The sequence below is a fragment of the Aphelocoma coerulescens genome, chromosome 4, assembly GCF_041296385.1.
Source record: "Aphelocoma coerulescens isolate FSJ_1873_10779 chromosome 4, UR_Acoe_1.0, whole genome shotgun sequence".
Lineage (NCBI taxonomy): Eukaryota > Metazoa > Chordata > Aves > Passeriformes > Corvidae > Aphelocoma > Aphelocoma coerulescens.
Window position 1 is genome coordinate 79,135,125 of NC_091017.1, and position 16,431 is coordinate 79,151,555.

Genomic DNA, 16,431 nt, shown 5'->3' on the forward strand with positions numbered 1-16,431 from the left:
AACATTCCCAAAGCCGCATTTTTTTTAGGGATCTCCCAAGGACTTCTGACATGGTCAGACTTGAGGAAGAGCCTATGGAGCTGCTGGAGAGGGAACCCTGCCCCCTGTGGATGTCCTCCCTTCTCCTGCCCAGGGCAGGGGTTAGCAGGGGGTTAAACAGCTGGAGAGGGTTTGGAGAAGTCCCTGCAGTGATGAAGTGGTTGGAAAAAACTTCTCTCAAGGATCAGACCATTCAGCTTAATGACACAATGAGGGGTGACAGTCCTGCGGCCACAAGCCCCAAGGGACAAGGGACTGACTGATCCCACTGAGCTGGGGCAGTGTCCCTGGGCTCTTGCCCATCAGTGGCACCGTCCTGGCCTCACAGTCCCTTCACTGGCCCCTGGTGTGGAGGGAGGGCTGGGAAGTTCCTCCTCCAGAGTGCCCAAGCTCCCCCAGCAGTGCAGGACCGGGTCACACATCTGGGGGCTCAGGCTGAGCTCCTCAGGCTGGGGAGGAGCTGGCAGAACCCCATTTGTGTCTCAGGGCTGCGGCACAGCAGGGCTGAGCCGGGCTCTGCTCAGCAGCACCATCAGTGCTCGAGATCCCTGCACCCTTCCCAAGGCCCTCTCCCTTCCCGGGATGTCCCTGCACACCCACGGCTGTCCTGGGGGCAGACTGGGCCTTCTGGGTGCAGGATGAGCCCTCCCATCCCTTTTCCCGGGCAGAGGGAGGGCAGGGACGGGAGCGGCAGAGACGGGAGCGGCGGGGCCGGGAGCGGCAGGGATGGGAGCGGCAGGGATGGGAGCGGCAGGGATGGGAGCGGCAGGGCCGGGAGCGGCAGGGATGGGAGCGGCAGAGATGGGAGCGGCAGGGATGGGAGCGGCAGGGCCGGGAGCGGCAGGGATGGGAGCGGCAGGGCCGGGAGCGGCAGGGATGGGAGCGGCAGGGCCGGGAGCGGCAGGGCCGGGAGCGGCAGGGCCGGGAGCGGCAGGGATGGGAGCGGCAGGGATGGGAGCGGCAGGGCCGGGAGCGGCAGGGCCGGGAGCGGCAGGGATGGGAGCGGCAGGGATGGGAGCGGCAGGGCCGGGAGCGGCAGGGATGGGAGCGGCAGGGATGGGAGCGGCAGGGATGGGAGCGGCAGGGCCGGGAGCGGCAGGGATGGGAGCGGCAGGGATGGGAGCGGCAGGGCCGGGAGCGGCAGGGATGGGAGCGGCAGGGATGGGAGCGGCAGGGCCGGGAGCGGCAGGGATGGGAGCGGCAGGGATGGGAGCGGCCCGTTCAGCCCAGCCCAGCTCCCCGTCCCTGAGCTCCAGCCTGGATCCCTGCTCGGACAGGGGACAGACCCTGGTGATTCCGGGTGAGGCCCGACGGTCCCTGCCGGCTTTGCGGAACCCGGGGTGGTCCCGGGCTGTGCGGGTGGGTGTGTCCCTCCTGGGGCAGCCACAGATGTAAGACGTGACCCGCGGTCCATGGGACTGGCAGGGCTCGAGTTCATGGCTCAGGGAGGCGGTTTGGGTGTCCAGGTGGCACTAGATGGCAGCAGATGGCCACGAATCCTCTGCTCAGCCTCTCTGAATTGTTGGGATTTCCAGGGACCGGGTCCTCAAGGGCAGCTTTTCTCCTGGATCTTTCTCCCCTGCCCCATCATTTACAAATCCATTAAAATCATCAGCTGGGCGTGAAAGCTGCTGAGTGTTTCTGATGACTCGTTGAGCTTCCAGTTTGTCCCAGCGGACCTGTCCTTTTATCAAGTGGAATATGTGAAAGGCTGGGAGAGCTGGGAATGTTCCCCTGGAGAAGGGAAGGAGCCAGGGAGAGCTGGGAGCCCCTTGCAGGGCCTAAAGGGGCTCCAGGAGAGCTGCAGAGGGACTGGGGCCAAGGCATGGAGGGCCAGGAGGCAGGGAATGGCTTCCCAGTGGGAAAGGGGAGCTTGGGGTGGAATGTTGGGAAGGAATTGCTGGCTGGGAGGGTGGGGAGGGGCTGGGCTGGAATTGCCAGAGCAGCTGGGGCTGTCCCTGGATCCCTGGGAGCACCCAAGACCAGGCTGGACACCGGGGCTTGGAGCACCCTGGGATGGTGGGAGGTGTCCCTGCCCAGGGCAGGGGTGGGGCTGGTCCCTTGCACCCAACCCATTCTGTCGTTCTATGACTGCACCTCCTTGGCCATTCAGGGGGCTCTGTCACCCACCACACCCTGGTGAAGCTGGTTAAGATCTCCTCGACCTCGGGCAAGGTGTTGCCTCTGTCTCCATGCCTTGGTTCCCTCAGATGTCAAATGGAGTCTCCAGCCCTCCTGTCCCACCTGTGCCCTGTCCTGCCCACACCAGGGACTTGTGACAGGCTTGGGCTCTCTAGGGTTTTCCAAGGGATGGGACATGGGAGCAGAGCCAGGTGATGGGAGGGGGCAGGGGGAGTCCCAGTGGCTCCCAGGGAGCCTCAGCAGTTGGGGGCTTTCCTGGGGCACTTTGGCAAAGCCCCCTTGGGACAAGAAGTTTCCTCCTTCGCTCCCTGGAGCCTGAACTGGGATCTGCACCAGGTTTGTCCAGTTTGCTGTGGTGTCCTGGCCCAGGCAGGCTCTGTCCCCCGGGGGGCAGGACAAGGTGACATTGCTGATGTAAACTGTAAAACCATCTCATGGAACATCCTGGGTTGGAAAGGATCCACCAGGATCATCCAGCCCAACTCCTGCCCTGCACAGGACACCCCAACAACCCCACCCTGTGCCTGAGTGTGCTCCTGAATTATTTTTGAACAGTTACTTTTCTTTTCTCATCCTTTTCTTTTCTCATCCTTTTCTTTTCTCATCCTTTTCTTTTCTTTTCTTTTCTTTTCTTTTCTTTTCTTTTCTTTTCTTTTCTTTTCTTTTCTTTTCTTTTCTTTTCTTTTCTTTTCTTTTCTTTTCTTTTCTTTTCTTTTCTTTTCTTTTCTTTTCTTTTCTTTTCTTTTCTTTTCTTTTCTTTTCTTTTCTTTTCTTTTCTATTTTCTCTTCCCTTTTATTTTTGTCACTTCATGCTTCATCCTGGGGTGGGAGAGATGAGGGGACGGACACCTGGAACAGGAGCACCCAGCCTCAGGCAGGCAGCACATCCTGGGCACACGGAGCTGCAGGCAGCCAGACACGTGCACAGAGCCAAAGGAAAAAAATCAAAGCAAAAAAGGAAAAAAAAGCAGTGGAGCGGTTAATGAAGAGGCTCCTGCACCGGGGAAGTTGGACCATTTATCATCTCCCAGCCCTGTTCTTTCTTTCTTTCTGCTGTGTTTGTCTTTGGCAGAAGGGGATTGCTCTCTCCAGCCATCCCTGCCATCTAGGGCTGGTCACTCCCTCCTTGGAGCCAGGAACGGGCCCATTAAAAGTGAAATTATAAAGCACAGCTGGATTTTAGTTCTCTGCACCGACTCCTCTCTGTAGACGGAGAGAAGGAGAAAAATCCCTTTATGATATTATACAACACATGTCAAACACTGAGGTCCTGTTGAGAGCTGTCGCTGAAGTGTTGCCTAAAGCTGATGTCTTATCTCCCTAATTCTTGAGTATTTCTAAAGAAGTGAGCACCTTTCAAGTCCCAGCGCTGTGAAGTCCAAGGTGAGCTCGGGGACGCAGCATTCCCGCGCCAGCAGCGGCAGAGCCGGGGCAGCTCCCCCTCCCCAGCCTTCCCTTGGGGCTCAGAGCCTTGGCAGGGAAACAAATGAAGAAATCAGGGTGACTTTGGACAACATTTGGAGCTGGGGCTCCGTGAGGATGAGGATGAGGCATCTTGATGGAAAGGAGCTGCTTTTGTGGGCCACTGTGGTTTGGAGAACACAGGTGAGTGAAGGCAGGGGTGTCCCCGGCGAGTACAGGGGTCCCTGGAGAGCCAGGAGCACGTGTGATGTGCCTGGTGTGGATCCAGATGCTCAGCTGAGATCACAGAACCACGGAATCAGGGAATGGTTTGGGCTGGAAGGCACCTTAGGGCTCATCTCAATTCCCCTGCCATGGGCAGGGACACCTTCTGTTGGACCGGGTTTCTCAGAGCCCCATCCAGGGAGAGTCAAACCAGGACATTCCAAAGAAGAAATGTGGGAAATTTGGGAATGTAGAAGTGTGGGTGGAAATGCCACACTGTGGCTCCGGACTGCAGGACACCAGGTGTGCAGCTCCTGTCAGCAGATGAGGTTTGTAATTGAAGGAGGAGCTGTTCTGGCCTAATTAGCAAAGACAAACTAAATTACTGCCCCCAGAAACATCTCAGAGTTCTTTCCTGGCCCCTCTCCCCAGCGGCTGCTGCTGCCAAACTCTGAGGGGCTTGCAGGGGACAGTCGTGAGTAGCCAGGGTCTGGGCGGTTGTTGGGGTGTCTGTGCAGGGCCAGGAGCTAGACTGGATGATCCTTATGGGTCCCTCCCCGCTCAGGAGATTCTGGGACTCTGTGGATGGGGCTGGCAGTGCCCAGAAGGGCTGAGTTTGTCCCCCCCAGTCCACACCTCCACTGGGCTTTTGTCATCAGGAAATCATTTTGTCTTTACTGGGTTTGCATTAAGTTTGCTAAAGCAGCTGTTTGGGTCCAGAGCAGCCTCCTGGGACTGGTGGGATCCCTGTCTAAGCCAAGGGTTTGGGCCCTGTGTGTGCTTGGAGATTAAAACGTGCCTGGGAATGTTCTGGGGGTCCCAGGGAGGCACAGGGCCCTCTCCAGCCAGGTTATTGCCTCCTCCCACCTCCCAAAGAGCAGAGGCTGCTGGTCTGATCCGTGGGCCATGGCTGAGCCAGGCAGGACCCGCCCAGGGCTTTGTGCTGATCCCAGACAGGTCAGGAGGGTCTCAGAGTCTGCAGGGTGAGCTCAGGCCCCTGCTCAGTTCCCGGGCACAGCTCTGGGACTGGGCTCAGGAGGAGCAGATTTCACCTCCAGGCTCTCCTCAACCCAGGGCTTTTCTTTGCCAGGATTATTTTTTACTGAGAGGGAGGTGAGGCCCTGGCACAGGGTGCCCAGAGCAGCTGTGGCTGCCCCTGGATCCCTGGCAGTGCCCAAGGCCAGGCTGACATTGGGGCTTGGAGCAGCCTGGGACAGTGGGAGGTGTCCCTGCCCATGGCAGGGGTGGCACTGGATGGCTTTGAGGTCTCTTCAAAGCCAAACCATTCCCTGATCCCATCATTCTAAGGAGGGTCCATTTTTAGCCCTCCTGAGTCTGGTGTGGCTGGTAGAGAATGGAGCAGGACCAGAGAGAAGAGTCCCCAAGGCAGCTTGGACAGTGCCAAACACTGCTCCAAGAGGGGCCTCAGTGTCCAGATGGGGAGTTCCTGGTGCCACACGCACGTCCATCGTGGACAGACAGTTATCCCCATGGTCAGGGTGCACATGAGGAACAAGAAAAATGTGAGGGCCCTTAGCACAGGATCACAGGAGGGTTTGGGTTGGAAGGGACCTTTAAAGGCCACCCAGTCCATTTTCCCTGCCAAGGAGCTTCCATATCCCAGGCTGCTCCAAGCCCTAGTGCCCAGCCTGGCCTTGGACACTCCCAGGGATCCAGGGGCAGTCACAGCCTCTCTGGGAACATGTGCCAGTGTTTTACCACACTCATCATAAAAAACTTCTTCCCCTGATCTAATCTAAATTGACCCCATGTTGGTACAAACCCATCACCCTTTGTCCTGCACCAACGGGCCCTGCTGAAGGTTTGTCCCCATTTATCAACTTGATCCATGTCCGGGCTGATTGTCCAGCAGGGTGTGAATTTACCTGTCTGGGCTGTGCTGACAGGAAGAGGGGCAGAGAGCAGCAGGGAGGGGCAGGGCAGGGGTGACAGTGCAGGCCAGGACCTGTGACAGTGGCAGTGAGGGTCCCAGGGCCTGGGCCCTGCTCTCGTGGGGGTCCATCACGGCTGGCGCTGTGGGAAGGTGCCGGGGGATGTGTCAGGGCTGGGTAAATCCAGAGCTGAGTGAATCCATCAGCTCACACACGCAGGACAGGGGTACAGGTGTCACCCAGAGACATGTGACAGGAGGGACCTGGTCTCCACTGCACCTGAGGAGACCAAAGGCCCCTCTGCTGCCTTGGCTTAGCAAGTCCAGAACTAGCCCTGGACGAGCAGCCTCATTTCCTCCTCATCACACAAATACAGGTGGTTTTTTTCCAGTGTTTTTCCTTCTGCTCCATTCTGTCAGGTTTTGTGCCCCTGGCTGCCCTTTGCAGGAAGAAAAACCGTGGCTGTAAGACAAAGCTTAGTCGTTCTTTGAGCTCCAAATCATTCCTGGCAGGGCTTTTCACGGCACAGGCTCCTCAGCAGAGCCTTTCCCGGGAGGGTTTAGCACGTGTGAGGCTTTTGTGTTGCAAACATCTCAGGCCTGAGTCAAGCCCTCTGCAGGGCTCTGTTCCTGGGCACTTTATTATCATCACTCGTGCAGTTTGGTCTTTGTGTGGTTTCCATTTTTATGGCAGCGGTGAAAACCGCTCCGTTCCTTTGATGTTCCCTTGGCTGGAGCTCTTTTTGGGTTTTATTTTGTTGTGTGCTCTTTTTCCCTTCCCCTTTTTGAGCAGAAGCAAAAGAAAATCAATTTAAACAAGATGCAGGAAGGTTTCAAAACACAGCGTTAATCAAGCCAGCTCTGCCCGCGATCGTCCCGCGGCGCAGCTCGGAACCAGCCCTCAGCCCTGGCGGCTGGCGATAAAAGCGAATCGGCGATGACACCCTTTGAGATGCCTGGCACCGAGAGACGGGCACCGGGCTGAGTCAAAAACAGACAATTGGCTGGAGAACTTCCCCCCCTGAACTTCAGAGCCCACGTTGTTGTCTGGGTCGGGAACAGGTCCTGGAGCGTGGATGAATGGAGCTCTGGTGTGCTTCCAGCAGGAGGCTGGGATCTGCTGCAGGACCTGCAGAGCTGGGCCTGGGCAATCCCGAACATCCAGGCGTTCCTGCCCCTTTCATGGAATCAGGGAATGGGATGGGTGGGAAGGGACCTAAGAGCCCCTCCAGGGCCATCCCTGCCATGGGCAGGGACACCTCCCACCATCCCAGGTGGATCCAAGCCCCAGTGTCCAACCTGGCCTTGGGTGCTCCCAGGGATCCAGGGGCAGCCCCAGCTGCTCTGGCAATTCCAGCCCAGCCCCTCCCCACCCTCCCAGCCAGCAATTCCTTCCCAACATCCCACCCCAAGCTCCCCTTTCCCACTGGGAAGCCATTCCCTGCCTCCTGGCCCTCCATGCCTTGGCCCCAGTCCCTCTGCAGCTCTCCTGAAGCCCCTTTAGGCCCTGGGCTGCTGGAGGAGGCCTGAGCAGATTTAGTGCCAGAGCTGCTGTGAGGTGGGCTCTGCTCTGTCTCCTCGGTCCCTGGTGCCCAGGCAGAGCCAGGTGGGGCTGGGAGCAGGGCTGGATTCCTGGAGCAGAGCACAGCTGCGATGATTGCACACCATGGGATGGGTTTGGTGGCGGCTCTGCCTTGTTTTGCCTCCTGTCACTCCGTGATCTGTGAGCTTGTGCAGCCTCAAGGACACCAACTCCCTCCTCCTCCTCTCTTCCCTCCTTCCCTCCCCGGGCACAGACGGGAGCTTTTGTTTTAATGGAATCTAAATGACAGGTCTGTGCTTTGGACAGAGTTCAGGAGCTGTGGCAGGGACAGCAGAGCCACAAGTGTCCTGTGGATGATTTCAGCTCTCCCTTGATGAGGGGTGACCTCTTCCAGGGATGAGCTGTGCTGTGCACATTCCCTCTGAATTGGCTCCGAGTGTTGGCTGGAAATTGCACCTTTGCTCCTGACAGGAATGAAGAGCTGCTGGGCTGCCTGCTCTGCTCTGCCTGCTGTCCAGTGGGATTGGGAATGGAGGAGTCAGGGGTCTCTTCTTCAGCCTGGAGAAGAGGAGGCTTTGGAAACACTTTACAGCACCTTCCAGGACCTAGAGGGGGTTACAAGAAAGCTGGAGAGGGACCTTTGACAAGGGTAGGGAGTGAAAATCAAGGGGGAATGGCCTCAGGCAAAAGAAGGAAGATTTAGGTTGGAAATTGGGAAGAAATTTTTCCCTGTGAGGGAGGTGAGGCCCTGGCACAGGACAGCTGTGGCTTCCCCATCCCTGTCCAAGGCCAGGCTGGGCAGGGCTTGCAGCACCCCAGGCTGGGGGAGGAGTCCTGCACCCCTCTGGGCCTCTGGGATGACACAAAACACCTGGTTCAGGTCACTGAACTGAGCCCTGGGTCTGCACTGGCTGTGGCAGGAGCGGTGACGCTGAGACACGGGAATTTCTGTGTTCCCATCAGTCAGGGGATCCTGCCTCAAGGAGCCAGCGTGGCTGGGAACAGCAAGTGGCTGCCAGGGCCGGAGGGAAGTGTTGCAGTTACTGGGCTTATTCAGCCTTGAGAAAATAATTTCTGCACCGTTGGGCACCTCTGGGGCCAGAGCCACTCGTGGGATGTCCCAGGGATGTTCCAGGGATGTCTCAGGAATGTCCCACGGATGTCCCACGGATGTCTCAGGGATGTTCCAGGGATGTCCCAGGGATGTCCCAGGACATGCCGACCCCGCCAGGGGAGTTCCAGGGCTGGGCTGGACAGGGGCACACCTTGCAGCTGCCTGGAGGAGAGCAGACGGAGAGCCCAGAGCTGGGCTTTGGCTCGTCCAGGGGGGGACCCGCCTGGGAAATTCCACACGGGAGTGGCCCCGGTGCAGAGCTGCCCCAGTGCCCGGGGGAAGGCAAAGCCCAGCCCCTGATCCCTCTGTCCCTGAAAGCTGTAATCCCGCTGCCTCTGCTGCAGGAGTCACTTTACTCCCATTTTTCTCCCCCCTTTGCCCTATCCGTGCAGGAGGAGTTACTCCATGGTGTGGTTCCAGCTGCTTTCTCCAGCTGCAGCTGCTCCTCACTCACAGCGCCCGTGCTGCAGGCGAGGCCTTTTGCTTTTGCTTTGTCTTCACCTTCCAGATTCCTCCTAAGCCTCCGAACGAAAAGATTCCCCCTTCTCTGTCCTTATCTGCAAGGTGAAAGGAGGGAGGAATTGTCTCCTGCCTGGGGGAAGATAAGTCACGTTGGCCTCTCCTTCTTTAGAAAACTCTCTAATGCCATTTATCAATTAATTACTGGGTTGCATTTATGTCCATTAATTCCCCCTGCTGTCTCTCACTTTTGGAAAGGCCTGTGATGCTCAGGCTCTAATTGTCCTGTTCTCACCCTGCTTTCTTTCTCATTTTCAAGTTAAGTGGATACCAGAGCTTTCTGTATCTGCTCCTTTATTTCCCCTGCAGATTTCTCTGCCCCCCCTTCTCCTCCTCCGCCGTCGTGTTCCAAAAGGATTTCACTGGGTGTGGGGGGAGTGGATTAAACTCTGTGGCCCAGGCTTTAAATCCTAATTCTGCTCAGGAATCAATTGTTGTGGAGCCAGGAAAATATTTTCACTTGGAACTTTTTACTCTGGCAGATCCACTTTGAGGTCACCTGCAACATGCTGTGGTTTTATATCAATCTCAGTCCCTTGTTTGGGTTGAAATAACCAAACCAGATAATTTTGAAAAAGAAAAGCTTCAATTTACCTTTACCCCCCCCCCCGCAAAAAAAAAAAAAACCATTTGATGTCTCTGTTTGAAACAATATCCCCCTTGTTTCACTTCAGCTTCAAACACAAAAGTATTTATTTTAAATGGGAAGAAGTTCCCACGTAAACAAAATGGGTTTATTTTGTTCCAATAATTTCCCAGTGAAAAATGGAAAAGTACAGCTCTGGGATAGGCCCCAAAGGAGATCTTCCTTCAGTTCAAACACTTAATCACAGAGCTTTCCTCACCACCTCCCCTGCCACAGGATCCCCATCCCTGCTGCCACGCAGAGGTGCAGAAACGCTGCCCCATGAGCCCTGCTGTAGCAGGGAAGGATTTCCTAACCCTGTCCACGATACCTGAGCCAGGTTTCCACACCTGAGCGGGGCCAGGGCCCTGGAGGAGGTGCTCAGAGCGGAACTCAGCCAGAGCTCAGCGTTCCAGGATCCTTTTCCCAGGGAGCCTGTGGATTCTGGGGGACATCACATGGAAAGCCAGTGAGAAGAGAATCCTTCACAGAGCCCTCGGCTTTGGTCAGGAAGAAAAGGAGATTTTCCTGCTGCATCCAGATCCCTCTGGTTCTTACTGAGCTGTCACTGGGGCACAGGGGTGTCCTGGACTGATGATCCCTGTGGGACCCTTCCAGCTCAGGATATTCCATGCCTTTATGATCCTGAGAGGTGCAGATGTGTCTGTGGGCACAGACGTGGCCGTTGCCCAGGTGGGTGGGGTTAAAGCCGTGGGAGTTCTCCAGGTCCCATTAACCCTGAGATGTTCATCCCCCAGCCCAGGCCAGCACCCTGCCACACCTCTGTTTGTTCCCTCCCCAAAAGCCGTTGGATTTCTCATCCATTGGGTTCCTCATCCCCATTCCCTCTCTAAACCCTTCCCTCCTCCAGGCTGTTATTGTCCCCCCTTCCATGGGAGGATCCCTTTGCTCCCATCCCAGCCTGGCTGGACCCAGCAGTTCCCTCTGCACTTCCAGGCCCCTCCGCAGCTCCGTGGCTGGTGCTGGCTCCTCCCCATATTTTCCTCCATGAATGGAGACCCTCGGAACACTCAAAGCATCCCACAAATGTCACCCTGCTGTTATTTTTTATGATGAAGAAGCTGATTTGATCTGGAACTGAAGCTGGTCCTTCCTCTGGGCCTCCTTGCTAAGTGAGGGACCTTCTGCTGGCACTTCCAGTCTTTCTGCTGTCTTTGTGGAAAACAGATCCATTTGCTCAGCTGTGGATGTGGCTGAGCTGGGAGAGTTTCTCTGTTTGCACGGGAAAAACAAACGCACGGTGTCTGTTCCTGCTTTTCCTGCAGTCAGGGGAAGTGTGAGAGAAGGGTGTTAATTGGTGACAGCTCAGTTCCTCCGGGTGGGGAGTGAAAAGAGAAGTAACCCTGGCAGGATGTGGCTGGAGAGGAGCTACAAAGAGCCCTGAAAGCTCCTTGGCCTCTCCTGTCAGGGTGGAGCAAAGAGTGGATACAGCAGAGAAATCCAGATCTCACCCCCAGAAAATTCATTTCCTTCTGGTTTTGCAGGATGTTTGAAAAATGGTGGGATGCAACTCAGGGTCAAATTGAGGATGAATAATGGGGAATATGCCTGGATTTCCTTTTATTTCCTACCTCCCTGGTGTGCCATGGTGGCACACCAAGGCCAAGCTGGTACTCGAGGGAAGAGGGAAAGGTGAACCTGTCTGTGACAAGTGGGTGCAGCTGGACCATGGGATGGATTTAGAAAAACCTGGCCTTTAAAAATCAGATCCATAGAAAACCACAGAAAGTCCCTGGGAATATGTAGGTTGGGAACCTCTGGAGGACACCGAGAGAGGCGTGGAGAGAAGCTCATGGGGCACATTGTGGAAGGAGAAAAGAGAAACAGAATTGGTTGGGTTGGAAAATCCCTCTGAGCCCATCGAGTCGAATGTTCCCCAGCACTGCCCCATGTCCCCAGGTGCCACACCCACAGGGCTTTAAATCCCTCCAGGGATGGGGACTCCACCCCTGCCAGGCCTGGACAGCCCTTTCCAGGAAGGAATTTTCCCAATATCCACCCTGAGCCTGCCCTGGCCCAGCCTGAGGCCATTCCCTCTCCTCCTGTCCCTGTTCCCTGCGAGCAGAGCCCGACCCCCCCGGCTGCCCCCTCCTGTCAGGGACTTGTGCAGAGCCACAAGGTCCCCCCTGAGCCTCCTTTGCTCCAGCCTGAGCCCCTTTCCAGCTCCCTCAGGAATTCTCCAGCCCCTCCCCAGCTCTGTTCCCTTCCCTGGACATGCTCCAGCCCCTCAGTGCCTTTCCCAAACCCGGCTGGCTGGGCCTGATCCCTGGTTGTCCTTGTACACCCCAAGGGATGTGATCCCAAGGGATGTGATCCCAAGAGATGATCTCTGTGAGCAGATGAGGTGCAGATAAAGCAGCAGCTGTTCCATGCATTAAAGGTTTAGCAAAGCCCCTTTTCCAAGTGGGGGGACAGGAGCTTAAAGAAAGCACCTGGAAGGCTGGAAAGGAGTGGGATCTGCTCTGCCTTGCTCAGAGCAAGAGGTTCCCGGTGTGTGGGCAGGAAAATGCCATTTATACTGCATGAAATCTCCTTCCACCAGGGCTGGGAGCTGTGGGGGAACAGGGAAAGGCTCTCTGGGCAGGAATCAGCATTGATGGAGGAGCAGGTTGGTGAGGGGGGTCCTCTGCCCCAGGAGAGCTCAGCCCCTGCACAGGTGGGGTGAGGAGCCATCATCATCCGGGGAATCATGGAATCAAAGAGTGGATTGGAAGGGACCTGAAAGCCCCCCCCAGTGCCACCCCATGCCACAGGCAGGGACATGGGGGTGCTCCAAGCCCCGTCCAATCCAGCCTGGAGCATTTCCAGGGATGAGGAGTCCACTCCTAGTGTTTCCTGTGTGCAGGAGAGGATGGGGTCACCTGAGGAATCACCACCGTTTGGGCACAAATGCCCAGTCTGGAGGGGTGAGAAAGGTGATGGACACAACACAAATTTCCACACAGGGCGGTAAAGATCCCTGATCCCCAGATCCCGAGTGCATCCGTCCGCCTCTGCCACACCCCAGCTTCAGGCTGTGTGTGGATCCCAACGTCTCCATCCCGCACCCCCAACACAGGATCTGAGGAGGGCAAAGGATGTTTGTTTGCCTCAGGAAGCTGAGGAAGCCCAGGTGCCACCATTGCCAGGTTGATGCAGGCTGCCCTCACCCAGCCTCACCACCTGGACTTTAATTTTCTTTTCCAGACCCTCAACCAATGGCTCCTTCTTTCTTCCAGGTGGGAAGGCCAGGGAGCAAATTCCATCCCTCGTGCTGGCTCCTTTCCATCCGTATTTTGCAGCAGCTGTTGCCCACTTTAGTGCACAAAGCTTTGCTCGTTCCTCTCTTCTCCTCCCTCCCTTCCTGACCCTTCCTCCTCCTCCCCCTCCTCCTCTGGCCCTTTGCCGATGCCAGCCCAGACTCCAGACAGTCCAAGGGGCACTGTAATTGTGTCCCTGGCACGGGAACTGCAGAGTCCAGGTTGTGTGAGGACAGGCACGGCAAAGGAGGAGGGAAGGAAGGACGGGATGTGAGCTGTAAAGCTCATGGCTGGTTTGGAGGGAGTGCTTTGTTTCTCCAGGACTGGAAAGCCGGGATTTGGTGCTGGATGCTCCCCTTGGGGTGTCTGGCCCCACCCTGGTTTGCCGTGGCCTCCCTGGGGAGGTGCAGGTGCGGCTGTGCTGCCGCCCCGTGGGGTCTCTATGGGGACGTGGTCCAGGGAATGGGGATCAGCTCCAGCCATCCACACAAAACCCTTCTAATCCTCCGCGGTGCTGGCATCCCCCCTGCTCCACGCAAGTGACGCTGGCTCTCCCTTAATGCCCACGTTCAATAACTCCAAGGGTGGCTCTGGAATTCCAGCAAAGGTGGGATGGGAGGCGTGATCGGGGAGAGGAGCGAATGTGTAATTGGGCTTAATCTCCCTGCGCTCACGGAAGCAACAAAACATCTCAGTGTGTCTGTTCAGTCAAAACACAGCCACATCATTGCTCTGCTGCTCGAGAACAATGAAGATGCAAATAATGTCAACATCTCCCGGCTTCGGCCGCTCGGATGCTGGGGAGAGTTTTATTGTGTTCTGATTGCTTTGGAAGGAATCCCTGCCAGGGCCCGCACGTGCCTCTGCTTCTCCAGGATGCGGAACTGACCGGGAATGAGAATGAGGAGCGGGGTCCTGGCCCCCCCCGGCCCCGGGGGATGTTCCCCCACAGGCAGAGCCGGGAGCGGAGGGGTTTGTGCCGGCCGGGGGGGGGGGGGTCTGGTGCTGGGCGGAGGGATGATCCTGAAGGGAACGCGGTCACTTCGTTCCCAGGCTCCTCCCAGGCTCCGTGGCCGCACTGACCGGCGGTAACAGCGGGGCTGACCCAGGGCTGTCGGCAGCTGCGAGCTGCAGCCAGCTTTGCCTTTCACTGCACTGGGAATTGCTGGAGTTCAATTTTCCTTTTGGCAACCCCTGGGACAGGTTTTGAGGACTGGTAGGAAAACAGTGGGGTGAGCTGTGATGAGGAGGCCGGGCTCAGGGTGGGCAATCAAACCAACCTTTATCTGTCAGAGAGAGAGAGAGGGAGATTTCTCTCTGTGCGTTGGACCACATCCATCCCTGGGTCTGGACCTGTCCCACACAAAGCCACGGGGATGGGATAGCCTGGACAGGGCAGATGGGCTGTGCTGGGTGGGGATGCAGGAGGTGGCCGGGGTGCAGGAGGCCAGTGGGATGGAGCTGGAACATCAGAGGACCTTTAAAGAGACAGCCCAGAGCTTTTCTGGCCTCGGGGCTGAGTGAAGGACGCTGGGGCCAGGGAAGGAGCGCCCCGAGGGTGAATCCCCGATGGCTCTGAGCATCCCAGGAACAGCGGGCTGGGGGATCCGAGGGCCTCTCCCCGGGAGGGTCCAGGAGCTGGCAGTGGCTCCTGGCAGTGGAATATCACTCAGCTCCTTCCCAGAAGAACTTGTTACCCGTGACGAGAGGCACGAACTGCTCGTCACCTGTGATGCTGAGAGCTTTAATTGCTGCTGAGAGGAGACAGTGACAGCCATTTATCCCAAAAAAGAATCCATTGCTCCTGAATGAAATGTTTAGCTGAGAAGTGAATGGCACCTCTGAGAGAGGAGCAGGAAAGAAGTCAGCTAAGGAGGTAAAACAAAGGATGGTAACCAATAAATACCTGGCACAGGCGCGAGGTTCATATTCTGACACCCAGCGTGGGAGGGTTCTCGCTGTCACAGGATGCTCTGGCTCTGCAGGAGGAATCAGTTCCCAGTTCCAGGGGCTAACAGGCAGAAGTGGGGTTTCCACTGTTCCCCCAGATTAATACTGATAAAAATTAGGATTAAACTTTAAATGGAAAGCTTTGTAATTTTGCCAGGGTTTACAGACAAATAAGATGTGCCTTCAGTCGGGCTTGAGTTGAATTCCTCTCCTTTTTAATTGGTGAAAAGGTTTCTCTAAGGGAGAAAGGGAAAGGCATAAGACTCATATTTCATTTGCAAGAGTTGTCCTGGATACTTCAGTAATTCCAACACGAATAAGAAAAGGTGAAATAGGAGAGCTCTCCCAAGTAAACAGAATCACACCAAGAGGTTTCCTTTCAAACACCAGCATGTTTGGATCTGAAATTCTATTTGGCTCCACCAGACTGACAGATCCTGCCTCTGCTCCTCACCCCTTGCCTCAGCTCCTGTTTCCCTCTTGCCCTTTTGATGGAGGAGCTCTATCATAAATATTTCACTCAGTTGTGTCCCAGCCCAATGGGTTTCAGGGGGACTCTTTGATTTGTTTGGTTTATTTTCCTTCAGCTCTGCAGGAGCTAAAGGTTGTTCCAAGGCCTGTGCCTGCACTGCTGGCAGCCAGGAAAAAAGGGCTTGAAAATATGAAGGAAAAACCAGTGCAGGTGTCCAGATCTGCTCTGAGAATGGATTTAGGCTCTTTAGGTCATTTCTGTGCCCAGGCCTGCTAAAAACCCTCTGTCATTTGCTGCCTTCCCCCTGTAAATCCCAGCTGCCCCTTGGAGCAGCTGGTCCCGGGCTGTGTCCAAGCTCTGTGTCCGAGCTCAGAGGGCTCCTCCTCTGGCATTCCCTTCCTGCCTGTTCCCTGATCCGTTCATGCTCCAGCCTCTGTTTTTCCTCCCTTCCTCTCACCCCCAGCCCTTCCCTTCACGCATTTATCTCCAGGATGAGGCCTTTGGAGCTGCTCTTGGAGAAGAACCACCTGCACAGAGTCGTTTCCTCCTGACACCGCGGCAGTGACACCTTCAGAGAAGCTGGATGGATCCCTGGCTGAGGCCTCAGCTCCCTGCGCTGTTCTCTGCAGCCAGGACGGGATTTCACCTGGCTCTGCCGAGCACTGCTGGTGGTGTTTGGCTGGCTGAACACAGCCGGGAGGTGTGAGCTGGAGAGAGCTGAGTTGTTTATTTTGCTCAAAGACTGGGAGGAGCACAGAAAGGATTTGAACTTTCCCACTGGTCCAGGATTGTCAAACACTCCGGGATCAGGGACCTGGCTGCCCTCTCCATGAGGAAATGACCTCAAGTTGCACCAGGGAAGGTTTACATTGGATACTGGGAAAAATTTCTTTGCCAGAAGGGCTGTCCAGGCCCGGCACAGCTGCCCAGGGCAGGGGTGGAGTCCCCATCCCTGCAGGGATTTCGGAGCCCTGTGGATGTGGCGCTTGGGGACATGGGGCAGGGGTGGCCTGGGCAGTGCTGGGGATGGTTGGACTCTGTGATCTCAGGGGGTTTTTCCAGCCTAACCACTTCTATGATTCCAAAATCTGCAGCGGGTATGGGACCCTTGGATGACCCCTGGGGATGTCCAAGGGTGGGCACTGAGGTCATTGCATTAAACCCCCCCGGGGAGCTGTGCTCAGCCCCTCTCAGCCCCCCAGGGGCACCCTGGCAATGCCAGTGCTGGGCAGGCAGGGAAGGACCAGCTG